The sequence below is a fragment of the Schistocerca piceifrons genome, chromosome 10 (assembly GCF_021461385.2).
Source record: "Schistocerca piceifrons isolate TAMUIC-IGC-003096 chromosome 10, iqSchPice1.1, whole genome shotgun sequence".
Lineage (NCBI taxonomy): Eukaryota > Metazoa > Arthropoda > Insecta > Orthoptera > Acrididae > Schistocerca > Schistocerca piceifrons.
Genome location: NC_060147.1, coordinates 101,736,436 through 101,753,750, shown reverse-complemented (window position 1 = coordinate 101,753,750; position 17,315 = coordinate 101,736,436). Strand labels below are relative to the sequence as shown.

Sequence of the window (17,315 nt, the reverse complement as noted above, 5' to 3'; positions counted from 1 at the left end):
CACGTTGCTGATCGCAAAGCCCGTCACACATCTACATCTACGTCCACACTCCGCAAGCCACCTGAAGGTGTGTGGCGGAGGGTACTTTGAGTACCTCTGCCGGCCAGAGTGGCCGTGCGGTTCTAGGCGCTACAGTCTGGAGCCGAGTGACCGCTACGGTCGCAGGTTCGAATCCTGCGTCGGTCATGGATGTGTGTGATGTCCTTAGATTAGTTAGGTTTAATTAGTTCTAAGTTCTAGGCGACTGATGACCTCAGAAGTTAAGTCCCAGAGTGCTCACAAGCGAACCTCCCCATCGCACCCCCCTCAGATTTAGTTATAAGTTGGCACAGTGGATAGGCCTTGAAAAACTGAACACAGATCAATCGAGAATACAGGAAGAAGTAGTGTGGGAATATGAAAAAAATAAGCAAAATATACAAACTGAGTAGTCCATGGGCAAGATAGGCAACATCAAGGATAATATGAGCTCAGGGGCGCCGTGGTCCCGTGGTTAGCGTGAGCAGCTGCGGAACGGAGAGGTCCTTGGTTCAAGTCTTCCCTCCAGTGAAAAGGTTACGTTCTTTTTTTTCGCAAAGTTATGATGTGTCCGTTCGTTCATTGACGTCTCTGTTCACTGTAATAAGTTTAGTGTCTGTGTTTTGCGACCGCACCGCAAAACCGTGCGATTAGTAGACGAAAGGACGTGCCTCTCCAATGGGAACCGAAAAATCTGATCGCAAGGTCGTAGGTCAACCGATTCCTCCACAGGAAAACACGTCTGTTATATTCTATACGACACTGGTGACGGCATGTGCGTCACATAACAGGAATATGTTGTCGACCCACCTAACTTGTACACTTGGCGATTTTTCTACCTTGCCCGATTTAGGTTTTCTTGTGGATGTGATAATCACTCCCAAAAAGTGATAAAAACATAAGAGTTTGTCACATAAACTGCAACAAATGAATGCAACAGTTTCACAGTCGCACAGTTTTCCCTGTGCTCTGTCAAAACATATGTTTTTAACGTTTTCAAATTTTTCCGTGTGTAGACCGTGAAATCCTGCATATATCCAAGCAAATCTGAACATATCCTGGAATTTTGGAGAGCGAAGTTGACTATGTGTGAGTGCCTGAACTTTGATAATTCTCTGAAAATAAAAAAATTAAACTTTTCACTCGAGGGAAGGCTTGAACCAAGGACCTCTTGTTTCGCAGCTGCTCACGCTAACCACGGGAGCTTTTTTTTTTTTAATAGAAGATATACAAACAAAACAGATAACATGAATATTCTATGGGTTCCTTTTCATTGTTTTTAGTTTCTGTGAAAGAAATATTGGAGGACAAAATTAGAAAAACCGAAATCTTATTATGATTATAATGAAGAGACAAAGCACTAGAAATTTCAAAAAATTACATTCAAATGAACTAAGACACTTCGATATTGTTTTTAAATAAAGAAAATGTCAAGCACCGAATACAGTTTGAACTGAGAACCTTTTGCTTAGCAGCAGTGCGACTTGTAGTTAAAAGACCAGTTCATGGGACCACGGCGCTCCTGAGCTCAGACTATCCTTGATGATGCCTATCTTGCACATCGACTACTCAGTTTGTATATTTTGCTCATTTTTTTCATAGTTCCACACAACTTCTTCCTGTTTTCTCGATTGATCTGTGTTCAGTTTTTCAAGGCCTATCCACTGTGCCAACTTATAACTAAATCTGAGGGGGGTGCGATGGGAAGGTTCCCTTCTCCCTCCTATTCCAGTCTCGTATTGTTCGTGGAAAGAAAGATTGTCGGTATGCCTCTGGGTGGGCTCTAATCACTCTGATTTTATCCTCATGGTCTCTTCGCGAGATATACGTAGGAGGGAGTAATATACTGCTTGACTCAGTGAAGGTATGTTCTCGAAACTTCAACAAAAGCCCGTACCGAGCTACTGAGCGTCTCTCCTGCAAACGAACAAGTGTACTGTAACCTACTTCCTTTGTTTTCGGATTTCATTTCCTTAGCATTCTTCCAATGAATCTCAGTCTGGCATCTGCATTACTGACGATCAACTTTATATGATCATCCCATTTCAAATCACTCCTAATGCCCACTCCCAGATAATTTATGGAATTAACTGCTTCCATTTGCTGACCTGCTGTATTGTAGCTAAATGATCAAGGATATTTCTTTCTGTGTATTCGCAGCACATTACACTTGTCTGCATTGAGATTCAATTGCCATTCCCTGCACCATGCTTCAATTCGTTGCAGATCTTTCTGCATCTCAGTACAATTTTCCATTGTGACAATAAAAAGGACTCCGTCTTCAGGCCACGAGTGGCCTACCGGTACCATCCGACCGCCGTGTCATCCTCAGTTGAGGATGCGGATAGAAGGGGCGTGGGGGCAGCACACCGCTCTCCCTGTCGTTATGATGGTATTCTTGACCGAAGCCACTACTATTCGGTCGAGCAGCTCCTCAGTTACATCACGAGGCTGTGTGCACCCCGAAAAATTGCAGCAGCGCATGGCGGCCTGGATGGTCACCCATCCAAGTGCCGACCACGCCCGACAGCGCTTGACTTCGGTCATTCACTGCGGCAAGGCCGTTGCCCATTGTTACAACCTCTCGATATACCACAGCATCATCCCCAAAAAGCCTCAGTGAACTTCCGATGTTATCCATAAGGTCATTTATGTATATTGTGAGTAGCAACGGTCCTACGATACTCCACTGCGGCACACCTGAAATCACTCTTACTTCGGAAGATTTCTCTCCCTTGAGAATGACATGCTGCGTTCTGTTATCTAGGAACTCTTCAATCCAATCACACAATTGGTCTGATAGTCCATATGCTCTTACTTTGTTCATTAAACGACTGTGTGGAACTGTATCGAACGCCTTTCGGAAGTCAAGAAACACGGCATCTACCTGGGAACCCGTGTCTACGGCCCTCTGAGTCTTGTGGACGTGTGGTGTCCGTCACGGTTGCTGCACACTCTGAAACGATCAGACGCTCAGCTTCCTCCAGCGGCAGTTTTCGGCTGCATCTGGCGCCCAAAACACACATTTGTTTACGAAAATGAACACTCCTAAAATATCTGCACGATTGTCGAAGAAAGGCAGAGAAAATAGCGAAGAACATCCTGGACTCGTCGATCGCTTGAAAAGCGAGTTGCTATTAGCGAAACACTGCACAACTATCTCACAAGGGGAGACCACGACGCTTGGATCACGGATTTACTTCAAACGTTTACACCTTTACTAGTTCATTAAAAAAGGAAAACACGATCTGTTGATGGTATTGACAGCGGCCTTAGACTGTTTGCCGATGATGCTGTAGTCTACAGGAAAGTAGTATCACACGAAAGTTGTGAACAAATCAATGAGGATTTGCAGAAAATAAATGCATGGTGTAATGACTAGCAGTTATCTCTCAATATTAGTAAGTGTAGCCTACTGCGTATAACAAGGCGAAAATCCTCATTAATGTATGAGTACAAAATAAATGGTCAGTCTTTGCAAGCGGTAACATCAGTCAAGTATCTGGGTGTCACTATTCGAAATGATCAGATTACACAAGTAACGGGTAAAGCGAACTCTAGGTTGCGGTTTATTGGTAGAATCCTGAAGCGATGCAGTACTTCAACAAAGGAAATTGCTTACAATACGTTAGTTCGTGCAGTCTTGGAGTATTGTTCGTCTGTGTGAGACCCTTACCAGTTGGGTCTGATTCAAGAGATTGAGAAGAAAAGAAGAGCGGCAAGATTCGTGACTGGTACATTTAGCCATCGCGAGAGCGTTACAAATCTCATGGAAAGTTTGAAGTGGGACACACTTGCAGATAGACGACGCGCTAAACAGAAGGGGCCGCTCACTAAATTCCGAAATCAAATCTTCACCGAGGATGTAGAGCATATATTATTACCACCAACTTTCAAATCGCGTAATGATCATCATTCAAAGATAAGGGAAATAAGAGCTCGTACTGATGCGCTCAGACAGTCGTTTTTGCCTCGCTCGATCCGCGAGTGGAACAGAGGGAGGACTTTAGTGCGAATTGTGCCCTCCGCCACACACCGCTTGGTGACTAGCGGAGTATATATGTAGATATGTAGATATGTGCAAGTACACTGAAGAGCCAAAGAAACTGGTACACCTACCCATTACTGTGTAGGGTCCTAGCGAGCAAGCAGATGTGCCGCAACACGACGTGGCATGGACTCGATTAATGTCTGAAATATTGTTGGAGTGTTGGAGGGAAGTGACACCATGAATCCTGCAGTGCTGTCCACAAATCCGCAAGACTACGTGGGGGTGGACATCTCGTCTGAACAGTGCGTTGCAAGACATCCCGGATATGCTCAATAATGTTCATGTCTAGGGAGACTAGTGGCCAGCGGAATTGTTTACACTCAGAAGAGTGTTCCTGCAGCCACTCTGCAGCAATTCTGAGCGCGGGGGGGTGTCGCATTGTCCTGCTGGAATTTCCCAACTCCATCGGAGTGCACAATGGACATGAAAAAATGCAGGAGATCAGACAGAGTGCTTACGTACGTGTCACCTGTCAGAGTCGTATCTAGACGTATCATTGGTTGCACATCACCCCAACTGGATACGCCCCACACCATTACAGAGCCTCCACCACATGTAACAGTCCCTTGCCAACATGCAGGTTCCATGGATTCATGAGATTGTCTCCATACCCTTATACGTCCATCCGCTCGATACAATTTGAAAAGAGACTCGTCCGACCAGACAACACCTTTCCAGTCATCAACAGTCCAATGTCGGTGTTGACGGTCCCGGGCGAGTTGTATAGCTTTGTGTCGTGCAGTCATCAAGGGTACCCCTCCGAAAGCCGATATAGATTATGTTCCGTTGAATGGTTCGCACGCAGACACTTGTTGATGGCCCAGCATTGAAACCTGCAACAATCTGCGGAAGGGTTGGATTCTGTCATGTTGAACGATTCTCTTCAGTCGTCGTTGGCCTCGATCATGCAGGAATTTTTTCCGGCCGCAGCGATGTCGGAGATTTGATATTTTACCGGATTCCTGATATTCACGGTACCCTTGTGAAATGGTTGTACGGGAAAATCCGCACTTCATCGCTGCCTCGGAGATGCTGTGTCCAATCGCTCGTGCACCGACTACAACGCCACGTTCATATTCACATAAATCTTCATAATCTGTCATTGTAGCAGCGGTAACCAATATAACAACTGCGCCAGACACTTGTTGTCTCATATAGTCGTTGCCGACCGCAGCGCCGTATTCTGTTTACAACTCTCTGTATTTGAATACGCATGCCTATACCAGTATCTTTGGCGCTTCAGCGTAGTAAGGTGCACCCCTCTGGCAATTCGAAGAAAATCGCTAGAGAAGCTTTACGCATCTATTATGTTCCTCATGCATTTGAGAGGAGCAAATGTGATGAAATGGTTAGCGTCAGCGCTTCGTAAGAGGGTGGTGGATGAGGCGACGGTTCGAAACTTACCAACGTTTACTTTTTAATTTATATTGTTTTCTTCACTTGTCACATTATTTAACATATATGACATTTGAGACGCAATACAGGGTGTATCAAAAGAATCATTCGAACTGGCACGTCTAAATTTCTGAAAGTACACTACTGGCCATTAAAACTGCTACACCACGAATATGACGTTTTACAGCCGCGAAATTTAACCGACAGGAAGAAGAAGTTGTGAGATGCAAATGATTAGCTTTCCAGAGCATTCACACAAGGTTGGCGCCGGTGGCGACACCTACAAGGCGCCGGTGGCGACACCTACAACGTGCTGACATGAGGAAAGTTTCCAACCGATTTATCATACACAAACAGCAGTTGACCGGCGTTGCCTGGTGAAACGTTGTTGTGATGCCTCGTGTAAGGAGGAGAAATGCGTACCATCACGTTTCCGACTTTGATAAAGGTCGGATTGTAGCCTTTCGCGATTGCGGTTTATCGTATCGCGACATTGCCACTCGCGTTGGTCGAGATCCAATGAATGTTAGCAGAATATGGAATCGGTGGGTTCAGGAGGGTAATACGGAACGCCGTGCTGGATCCAATCGGCCTCGTATCACTAGCAGTCGAGATGACAGGCATCTTATCCGCATGGCTGTAACGGATAGTGCAGCCACGTCTCGATCTCTGAGTCAACAGATGGGGACGTTTGCAAGACAACAACCATCTGCACGAACAGTTCGACGACGTTTGCAGCAGCATGGACTATCAGCTCGGAGAGCATCGCTGCGGTTACCCTTGACGCTGCATCACAGACAGGAGCGCCTGCGATGGTGTACTCAACGACGAACCTGGGTGCACGAATAACAAAACGTCATTTTTTCGGATGTATCCAGGTTCTGTTTACAGCATCATGATGGTCGCATCCGTGTTTGGCGACATCGCGGTGAACGCACATTGGAAGCGTGTATTCGTCATCACCATACTGGCGTATCACCCCGTGTGATGGTACGAGGTGCCATCCGTTACACGTCTCGGTCACCTCTTGATCGCATTGACGGCACTTTGAACAGTGGACGTTACATTTCTGATGTGTTACGACCCGTGGCTCTACCCTTGATTCGATCCCTGCGAAATCCTACATTTCAGCAGGATGATGCACGACCGCATGTTGCAGGTCATGTACGGGCATTTCTGGACACAGAAAATGTTCGACTGCTGCTCTGGCCTGCACATTCTCCAGATTTCTCACCAACTGAAAACATCTGGTCAATGGTGGCCGAGTAACTGGCTCGTCACAATACGCCAGTCACTACTCTTGATGAACTGTGATTTGTTGAAGCTGCATGGGCAACTGTACCTGTACACGCCATCCAAGCTCTGTTTGACCCAATGCCCAGGCGTATCAAGGCCGTTATTACGGCCAGAGGTGGTTGTTCTGGGTACTGATTTCTCAGGATCTATGCACCCAAATTGCGTAAAAATGTAATCACATGTCAGTTCTAGTATAATATATTTGTCCAATGAATACCCGTTTATCATCTGCATTTCTTCTTGGTGCAGCAATTTTAATGGCCAGTAGTGTACTTGAGGCTCTAACTACTAAATGTGGTTACAAGTGTTAACTCGGGCTGCACGAGAAAAATTGCACGTTCGACTTTGCACGCAAACAATATTTAGACAACACGACGCGATATTTTATTTTGGGAATTACAGTGTTCAATCTCGCTACGACAACCCTGCGTTCAGTAATCCCTGAATCGGTTTTCATGCTCGTTATTAAGTCGCGATTATTTGTTGCTAAGAGGTCAAGTGTGTTTTCACAACCGCTTACTATTCGCGTGTGCTCATGAACTAACTGCTCGGAATAATTTTCAGAAAATGTGGGTAGCATAATTTCGGATTATATTTTATGCATACCTCCGGAATTGCACATGTATTTTCGCCATCATATCGAGGGTAAATTAAAGTCACCACCAACTATTATCGCATGAGTCGGGTACGTGTTTCAAATCAGACTCAAGCTTTCTTTAAACCTTTCAGCAACTGTATCATCTGGATTGGGAGGTCGGTAAAAGGATCCAATCATTATTTTATTCCGGTTGCCAACAATGACCTCTGCCCATACTAACTCACAGGAAGTATCTACTTCAATTTCGCGACGAGTTAAACTACTTCTGACAGCAACAAACACGCCACAACCGACCGTGTTTACCCTGTCCTTTCGGAACACCGTTAGGTCCTTCGCAAAAATTTCGGCTGAGCTTATATCCGGCATTAGCCAGCTTTCAGTACCTGTAACGATTTGAGCATCAGTGCTTTCTATTAGCGCTTGGAGCTCTGGTACTTTCCCAACATAGTTACGACAATTTACAACTGTTATACCAATGGTTCCTGTATCTACATTTTTCCTGTGTTCAGCCTGCACCCTTTGTGACTGAAGCCCTTCTTTTGTTTTCCCGAGACCCTCTAACCTAAAAAACCGCTCAGTCCACGCCACACACCCCCTGCTACTCGTGTAGCCGCCTCCTGCGTATCGTGGACACCTGACCTACTCAGCGGAACCCGAAACCCAACCACCCTTTGGCGCAGGTCGAGGAATCTGCTGCCTACAAGTTCGCAGAACCGTCTGAGCCTTTCATTCAGACCCTCAACTCGGCTCTGTACCAGAGGTCCGCAATCGGTCCTGTCGACTATGCTGCAAATGGTCAGCTCTGCTTTCATCTTGCAAGCAAGACTGACAGCCTTTACCACTTCTGTTGGACGCTCGAAACCAGAGAGAAATTCTTCTGATCCAAAGTGACACACATTATTGGTACTGACGTGAGCCAACACCTACAGTTGGCTGCACCCTGTGCTCTTCATGGCATCCGGGAGGACCCTTTCCACATCTGGAATGACTCCAGCCGTTATGCACACGGAGTGCACATTGGATTTCTTACCCTTCTTGTCAGCCAAGTCCCTAAGGGGCCCATAACGCGCCCAACTACCAGTAACCCCAGCCTCTGTGATTGCCCAGATCTTGCAGGCTGAGTGATTTCCTTTGTAACGGGACAGGCGACAGCATCTGGCTCAGCGACAGTGTCAGCCACAGACGGCACCTGGAACCTGTTTGTCAGACAAACCGGGGAGGCCTTACATGCGGCCGCCTGGGAAGTCTTTCGCCGCCTGCTTCGTTCCGGGGCGACCTCCCACTCGACCACCGGTGAGGAGTCAGCCTCAGTGCAAGCAGTAACTGGGTTGGCCACCGGTGAGAACCGATCGGAGGACTCGGACGTGCTGGACGTCCGTTGCATCCCCACGGCCGGCCCACAACAGTGGTGCCCATCCACTGCAGCCTCAAGCTGTGTAATCGAAGCCATCACTGCCTGAAGCTGAGAGCGAAGTGTCACCAACTCAGCTCGCATCCGCACACAAAAATCGCAGTCCCTGTCCATACTAAAGGCCGTGGAAAACTAAACTGTGCAGATAAACGGACTGTCGGCACGTACTGCGCAACTTTACTATGGACCCTGACGAAAATGCACGAACTGTGTCTAGTAATACGCAGATATTCAAAAACCTATCTACCGAAGCACTCGGCTGAAACTAAATATTTGCCCCTGATGAGGAACTTGTAGAAAACGCGACACCTGTGGCTATTAGATATAAAATTTATACCAAAAACACAAGAAACTAAACTATTAAAGCACACAGATGATATAATAAAATTCGATCCTGGTTAGGAACTCGTAAATGACAAATGCGGTTACTTCCCTGTTGCTGCATCTGTCTCGGTTGGCTACTGCTGACTGATCATCTACGTAAACTGTAACTCTGGCACCAACTCATTGTCCAGCGCTGTAATGAACACACCAGTGCTAACATTTAAGCCAAAGTGTAGCATAAGTTTGACATCTGAAATTTTTTGTTAGCAAAATCTGCCAATAAGAAGACAAAGATCTATACTAGTCGAATATCATTAATCCATAAAATTTTTGTATTTCCTCATCGAACATTTCTTGTCTTGTTTGTACTGGTATGATTACTTTGTTTATTTCTCATTCATCGAGAACAAAGTGTACTTGTCCAGTAGGTTTGCTTACTGCCAGCAATTGTCTACTGTATGGGGATAATGACGTTTCAATTACTTTCGAATCCAGTATTTTCGTATCTCCTGCCTCATGTTGGTCTTTGTCCACAGGATGCGGTACATAGGAGTGCAGTAGATTTTGTGTAGAACTACCTCCATATTGTATTGGTAGCCCATGATAACTCCAGGTTTGTCTGAAAAGACATCACTGTCTCTTGTTAACAAATTGGGAAGTTTGGTGTGTTGCATTTCACTGAGGCACTGGGTTCAAATGGTTCAAATGGCTCTGAGCACTATGGGACTCAACTGCTGAGGTCATTAGTCCCCTGTAACTTAGAACTAGTTAAACCTAACTAACCTAAGGACATCACACACATCCATGCCCGAGGCAGGATTCGAACCTGCGACCGTAGCGGTCTCGCGGTTCCAGACTGCAGCGCCAGAACCGCGCGGCCACTTCGGCCGGCCGAGGCACTGGGATTGTGTTACTTTGTTATGAATGCGTTTGGACGTACAGGGAGGTCGCTTAAAGCATTTGTTGTTCTGAGGACAAAGTATTCTGTTTTAAAGGTCATGCGGTCATCAATTTTGACATTATTACTGTCGCTGGTTGCTAATGTGCGACATCTGAGCTTCCATATTACATGTAGTATAAATGATAAGTACATGTTGTATCATTGTAATGTACTATCATCTTTAGCATCTCGAAACTAATATTGTTTTTGTAGTTATTCTGTCCTATGACAGGTCATTTGTTTCAACTGTCTATTACATATTTGTCTAACCACGTATTTGTTATGTTCAGCGCTACAAATTGTAAATTTAGGATACATGTGACCTAAGAAACGGTGTATATTACAGTATGAAATGTGAGAATGAAATTAGCAAATAAAAAAAGGCTGCTTTAAAAGCTGACCGATCTTCCATTTCTACGATTGTAGCATGTAGGTGTAAATGCTTTCTAGAGGGCCCACTGCAGTCGTTGTTGACGATTAAGATGCGTTATCGTACCATCTGGACTACATTTACCAAATTAAAAACATGTGTCTCAAACCAGGATCGAACCATTGACCTCCTGCATGCTAATCCAAAAACTCTATCCACTGCACCAACTGTACAGCATAAGTAATATGTGCTGACAGAGTTAATTACCATACATGTGGTTACAGTGTTGCCAGATTGACACTCTTTAACGTCCTTTTTCTGTTGGATGTACTCGCCAGACGAAGTTGTGGCAGACATTTTTTTATCGCTGGCATGTAAGGAGTCGCGCTGAGAAGCCCGAGTGCGCGAATTTCGCTTCACGGAGACTGTGTAATGATATTGATCACGTCAAAAACTTTTGACGTAACATTGCGCTGGCTATAAATGTGCAGTCAGTGAACAATAACGACAATATCCGTGGCAGTCTACAGGCTCTGGGCGTATTTGTGTTCGCTGTTCGTTGTCGTCATTGTTGTTGTTGATTCAAGCTGAAAAGTGAGTTCAAAGCAAAACGAAACAGCTTTCTCATTAGAGTCTACTGAATGTTATAAGTCATTGCCGCCACTGTGGTATGAGAACGGAAGTAAACACAACAACAGAAACACACGGTGGAGTCACATTAATGTTACCGCCGCCTATGTTCGACGTCAACGTGCAATAAAAACTCAAAACTGTCGGTGGCAACACCAGTAGTGAAGGGTACGTAAAGTGAGTGCAGGGGCACACGGAAAACAATGCAGTCGTAAAGTGCGGAAACGGAGCGATTTACCTGACGTCCAGAGGGCCACGATCATTTGCTTTCGGGCCAAGGGTGGAAACATTTCTAAGTTTGTAGACTGTTCGCGTGCCACCGCGGTTAAAGTGCACTGTGCCATCAAAAGTATCCAGACACCCCCAAAAACATACGTTTTCCATATTAGGTGCATTGTGCTGTCACCTATTGTCAAGTACTCCATATCAGCGACCTCAGCGTCATTAGACATCGTGAGAGAGCAGAATGGGGCGCTCCGCGTAACTCACAGACTTCGAACGAGGTCAGGTGATTGGGTGTCACTTGTGTCATACGTCTGTACGCAAGATTTCTACAGTCCTAAACATCCCTAGGTCCACTGTTTCGGATGTGACGGTGAAGTGGAAACGAGAAGGGACACGTACAGCACGAAAGCGTGCAGGCCGACCTCGTCTGTTGACTGACAGAGACTGCTGACGGTTGAAGAAGGTCGTAATGTGTAATAGGCAGACATCTGTCCAGACCACCAGACAGGAAATCAATACTGCATCAGGATCCACTGCAAGTACTATGACAGTAAGGCGGGAGGTGAGAAAACTTGGATTTTATGGTCGAGCGGCTGCTCATAAGCCACATGTCACGCCGGTAAATGCCAAACGACGCCTCGCTTGGTGTAAGGAGCGTAAACATTGGACCATTGAACAGTGGAAAAATGTTGTGTGGAGTGGCGATCCGACAGCAGGGTGTGGGTATGACGAATGTCCGGTGAACGTCATCTGCCAAGGTGTGTAGTGCCAACAGTAAAAATCGGAGGCCATGGTGTTACGGTGTCGACGAGTTTTTCATGGCTTGCGAGCCATGTTGTTCTGCGTGGCACTATCACATCACAGGCCTACCTCGATGTTTTGAGCACCGTCTTGCTTCCAACATTTGAAGAGCAATTCGGGGATGCCGATTGAATCTTCACGATCGAGCACCTGTTCATAATGCACGGCCTGTGGCGGAGTGGTTACACGACAATAACATCCCTGTAATGAACTGGCCTGCACAGAGTCTTCACCTGAATTCTATAGGGCACCTTTGGGATTCGTGCCATTCCTCGACTACCGACATCGATGCCTATTCTCAATGCAGCACTCCGTGACGAATGGGCTGCCATTCACCATGAAAGCTTCCAGCTCCTGACTGAACGTATGCTTGCGAGAGTGGAAGCTGTCATCAAGGCTAAGGAAAGGCCAACACCATACTGAATCCCAGCATTACCGGTGGGGGGCGCCACGAACTTATATGTCATTTTCAGCCAGATGTCCGGATAGTTTTGATCGCATAGCGTATACCGTGCATGGCAAAACTGCGCTATCTACAGTGGGCGCCGAGACAACTGGAGTGCACCGCGGGTCATAGATGACAGAGGTGAACGGCAGCAGGTTTGCAGGCGAATGGCTGTGCAACTGTTGAGCAACTGATGAACCAAGGGGCTACCAGCAGTGTCTCCTCAACGACTGTTGAGCAAACGTTCCTGAGTGTGGGCTTCTGCAGTAGGCGCCTGGTTCATGCACCCGTGCTGACTGCCGTTCGACGGCTGGAATGTACTGGAATGTGCACGCCAATACCGCAACCAGACATCCACTGAGTGGTGACAGGTGGCCTTTTCAGATGAGTCACACTTTATGCTCCATCGGACAATGGCCGTTGGCGTGTACGTTCTGTCCCGACCGGACGAAGTAGCACTATTTTCTGGAGCATGTTTTCGTTGTATTCCCTGGGTGATCTCGTCATTCTGGAAGGCGCAATAGATCGACACAAGCATGCAGATGATATCAACCCCTGCCGGCAGACTGTTTTTCCTTAGCACGATGGCATCTACCAGCAGGACAATGCAAAGTGTCACGCAGCTCTCAGTGTGCGTGCGTCGTTCAAAGAGCACCACGATGTGTTTACAGCTCTCCCCCGGCCACCAAATACCCAGTCGAGAATCTGTGGGACCACCTCGATCTGGTGTTCGCGCCACGGATCCTCAACCGAGGAAACTACCGCATCTGCCCATGGGACTGGAGTCACCTTGCCTCCACATCCCTACTGGTGCCTTCCAGAACCTCATTGACTCTCTTCCTGTACGTCTCACAACGTTAAGATGACTGGATCGTATATGAGTATAAGGAACGAATCATGTAAATTGTTGTTGCAGTGAACGGAACCCTGTAGCTACGAAGGCTGGAGAGCAGTAGATACCTTGAAAACCATGAAAATACGAAATTTTGTTTTATTAATTGTTATTACACTACTGACCATTAAAATTGCTACACCAAGAAGAAATGCAAATGATAAACGGGTATTCGTTGGACAAATATATTATACTAGAACTGACTGTAATTTCATTTTCACGCAATTTGGGTTCATAGATCCTGAGAAATCAGTACCCAGAACAACCACCTCTGGCCGTAATAACGGCCTTGATACGCCTGCGCATTGAGTCAAACAAAGCTTGGATGGCGTGTACAGGTACAGCTGCCCATGCACCTTCAACACGATACCGCAGTTCATCAAGAGTAGTGACTGGCGTATGGAGACGAGCCAGTTGCTCAGCCACCATTGACCAGACGTTTTCAGTTGGTGAGAGATCTGGAGAATGTGCTGGACAGGCCAGCAGTAGAACATTTTCTGTATCCAGAAAGGCTCGTACAGACCTGAAACATGCGGTCGTGCATTATCCTGCTGAAATGTAGGGTTTCACAGGGATCGAATGAAGGGTACAGCGCCGGCTGCGGTGGTCTCGCGGTTAAGGCGCTCAGTCCGGAACCGCGCGACTGCTACGGTCGCAGATTCGAATCCTGCCTCGGGCATGGATGTGTGTGATGTCCTTAGGTTAGTTAGGTTTAAGTAGTTCTAAGTTCTAGGGGACTGATGACCACAGCTGTTAAGTCCCATAGTGCTCAGAGCCATTTGAACCATTTCTTTGAAGGGTAGAGCCATGGGTCGTAACACATCTGAAATGTAGCGTCCACTGTTCAAAGTGCCGTCAGTGCGAACAAGAGGTGACATGTCCTTAGGTTAGTTAGGTTTAAGTAGTTCTAAGTTCTAGGGGACTGATGACCACAGCTGTTAAGTCCCATAGTGCTCAGAGCCATTTGAACCATTTCTTTGAAGGGTAGAGCCATGGGTCGTAACACATCTGAAATGTAGCGTCCACTGTTCAAAGTGCCGTCAGTGCGAACAAGAGGTGACCGGGACGTGTAACCAATGGCACCCATACCATCACGCCGGGTGACACCCCAGTGTGGCGATGACGAATACACGCTTCCAATGTGCATTCACCGCGATGTCGCCAAACACGGATGCGACCATCATGATGCTGTAAACAGAACCTGGATTCATCCAAAAAAGTGACGATTTGCCATTCGTGCACCCAGGTTCGTCGTTGAGTACACCATCGCAGGCGCTCCTGTTTGTGATGCAGCGTCAAGGGTAACTGCAGTCATGGTCTCCGAGCTGATAGTCCATGCTGTTGCGAACGTCATCGAACTGTTCGTGCAGATGGTTGTTGTCTTGCAAATGTCCCCATCTGTTGACTCAGGGATCGAGACGTGGCTGCACGATCCGTTACAGCCATGCGGATAAGATGCCTGTCATCTCGATTGCTAGTAGTACGAGGCCGTTGGGATCCAGCAAGGCGTTCCGTATTACCCTCCTAAACCCACCGATTCCATATTCTGCTAACATTCATTGGATCTCGACCAACGCGAGCAGCAATGTCGCGATACGATAAACTGCAATCGTGATAGACTACAGTCCTACCTTTATCAAAGTCGGAAACGTGATGGTACGCATTTCTCCTCCTTACACGAGGCATGACAACAACGTTTCACCAGGCAGCGCCGGTCAACTGCTGTTTGTGTATGAGAAATCGGTTGGAAACTTTCCTCATGTCAGCACGTTGTAGGTGTCGCCATAGGCGCCTACCTTGTGTGAATGCTCTGAAAAGCTAATCATTTGCATATCACAGCATCTTCTTCCTGTCGGTTAAATTTCGCGTCTGTAGCACGTCATCTTCGTGGTGTAGCAATTTTAATGGCCAGTAGTGTATTATGGTTTGAAGCACACTTTGTGCAAATATGAAGTATTTTAGACGAAATTTTTATTTAAAGGCCCTCGACGTCAGCTCAAATGTCAGATTTCAGAATCAGAGACACCGATATTTCGCCCTGTGGCAGCTCTTGGCATGGTCTTTGAATTCATAAACCTAGATACTTCTGTCCGTTACTTTGAGTTTTCAGATATTGGCTTCATTGTTTGTTGTCTCGCATTCAATGGTTTGCCATATAAATAATGTACGGCGTGTTGTTTTATGAGCAAAGAATTGCCGAAATCAATCCCCAAAGTTTTCAAGAAAAGATTTGGAGGACCTGGCAGAAAGACAATAGGGAACACACATAATCGTCGTAAATACAAGAGAAGTTGATTATCACTTATGTAGTAACAGTAGCGTAAATTTTAGGTTGGGTGATACTACTCCTTTGCGAGTACAGAATGAAATGGAAGTGCCTCTGTCACAGGCGTTCCAAGAGGTAACTTCCTTCACCCATTCTACTAATAGAGATGATGCAGAACACTCGGACCAGTAGCAGAACGTTATACGGGACATAAGCGTACTGTCAGGAGTTTTAAGTTCCTTTTTTAACATAAACAAAGTAGTAATGTATTAATGACACTGTAAGTGCAATAAAACTTTCCACAGAATTTCCTGTAGCTCTTGTTTTTTCAGTCTAATGTACCTTTTCGCTGAAATCAATTATCCCAGAGAAATGAAATTCTAACAGTCAATTGTTCTGATATGTGTACATTGACTGACATTTTTTAGCTTTCTAGTATGTTATAAAGAACCCCATGATATATTCTATATTAAAAATGTGTGTGCAAAAATGGATCAATGTGGAAACATTTTAATTTTCATTTTGGAGAGGCACAGTGGTGTCACTCTTGGTGTTATGGTGTGTGGAGCCATAGGGTATGACTTCAGATCACAGTTGGTAGTGATTGAAAGGACTCTAACCATCTCACTGTTTGGTCCCTTCCCCCAAATCAACCAACCAACTCTAATAGCACAATGGTATGTCACAGACATCTTGGTCCTAAAGTGTTACCTGTCATGAGACAGTAGCATAGTGACATTTTTCAACTGGACAGTGCTCCTCCACATATGGTACTACTCTCTATTAACTGTCTAAGTGATATTGAGCTGGGAACATCCCCAGGTTGTAACTTAAAAGATATGCTGGTGAGCTATCACAGGCCTAAAAATATTGAACTCTAGCAATCTTACACACTGGTTCGGTTGAGGTGAGGGAGGCAAAATGTGGCAGTGCCGAGTTGGGCTTGGCTGCACCACAGTAACTGGGGCAAGAGGTCAATCAACTGTTGTGGGTTTTATCAGGGCCTTAATGGTGAGAGGTGTGCACTGGCTTGAGTACCAGCATGTGCAGGAAGTGTTGGCGCTGAATGGGAGCTGTCACAGTGTGGCAGACTAGAGATACTTACAAATACTATATAGTTAAACAATAATTCAAATTTCAACATACAGCAAAACAACCCACAATGGAGTAATCACAGCACTGAGATGCATGTTTTGAGGCACTTATTTCATGTCACAAGAACTACAGAAGTTATGTAGTAACAGCAAATGAATAATAATAGTTGAATGCTTCATGCAATCTAGACAGACAAGGTATTAAATGATAGTGGAGGACTCTAGCCGTTAAACTGAATGCCACACATCTGTATATATTTTATTTATTGATTTTTTTGGTGAACTATTACATGTTTTATAATTTTTTATTTATCTAAATGTGCCAGATCATCATACTCTCCACACATTACACAGAACACGAACGGAGTATGGGATTCCTTGTACCTTTCCCTTATTACATTATTTCTAGTTTATATAATTAAATGTGAAATTTGTTCTAGATTAAAGACTCTTGTTACTTGAAAGTGGTAATTTAAATGTAATATTTGATTCCACCATTGAATAGAGCACAAAGAGGCACTGCTATTGAACAGGCCACATTTATTTGTTGGTATACAAA

At 45.6% G+C, this 17,315-nt stretch overlaps 1 protein-coding gene across 1 annotated transcript in view; it reads left to right on the top strand.

The window, feature by feature from the left end:
* LOC124718722 (zinc finger A20 and AN1 domain-containing stress-associated protein 9-like) overlaps positions 1-17,315 on the top strand; it is a 144,741-nt gene that overhangs the window by 85,610 nt on the left and 41,816 nt on the right. The gene's annotated exons all lie outside the window — the stretch shown is intronic.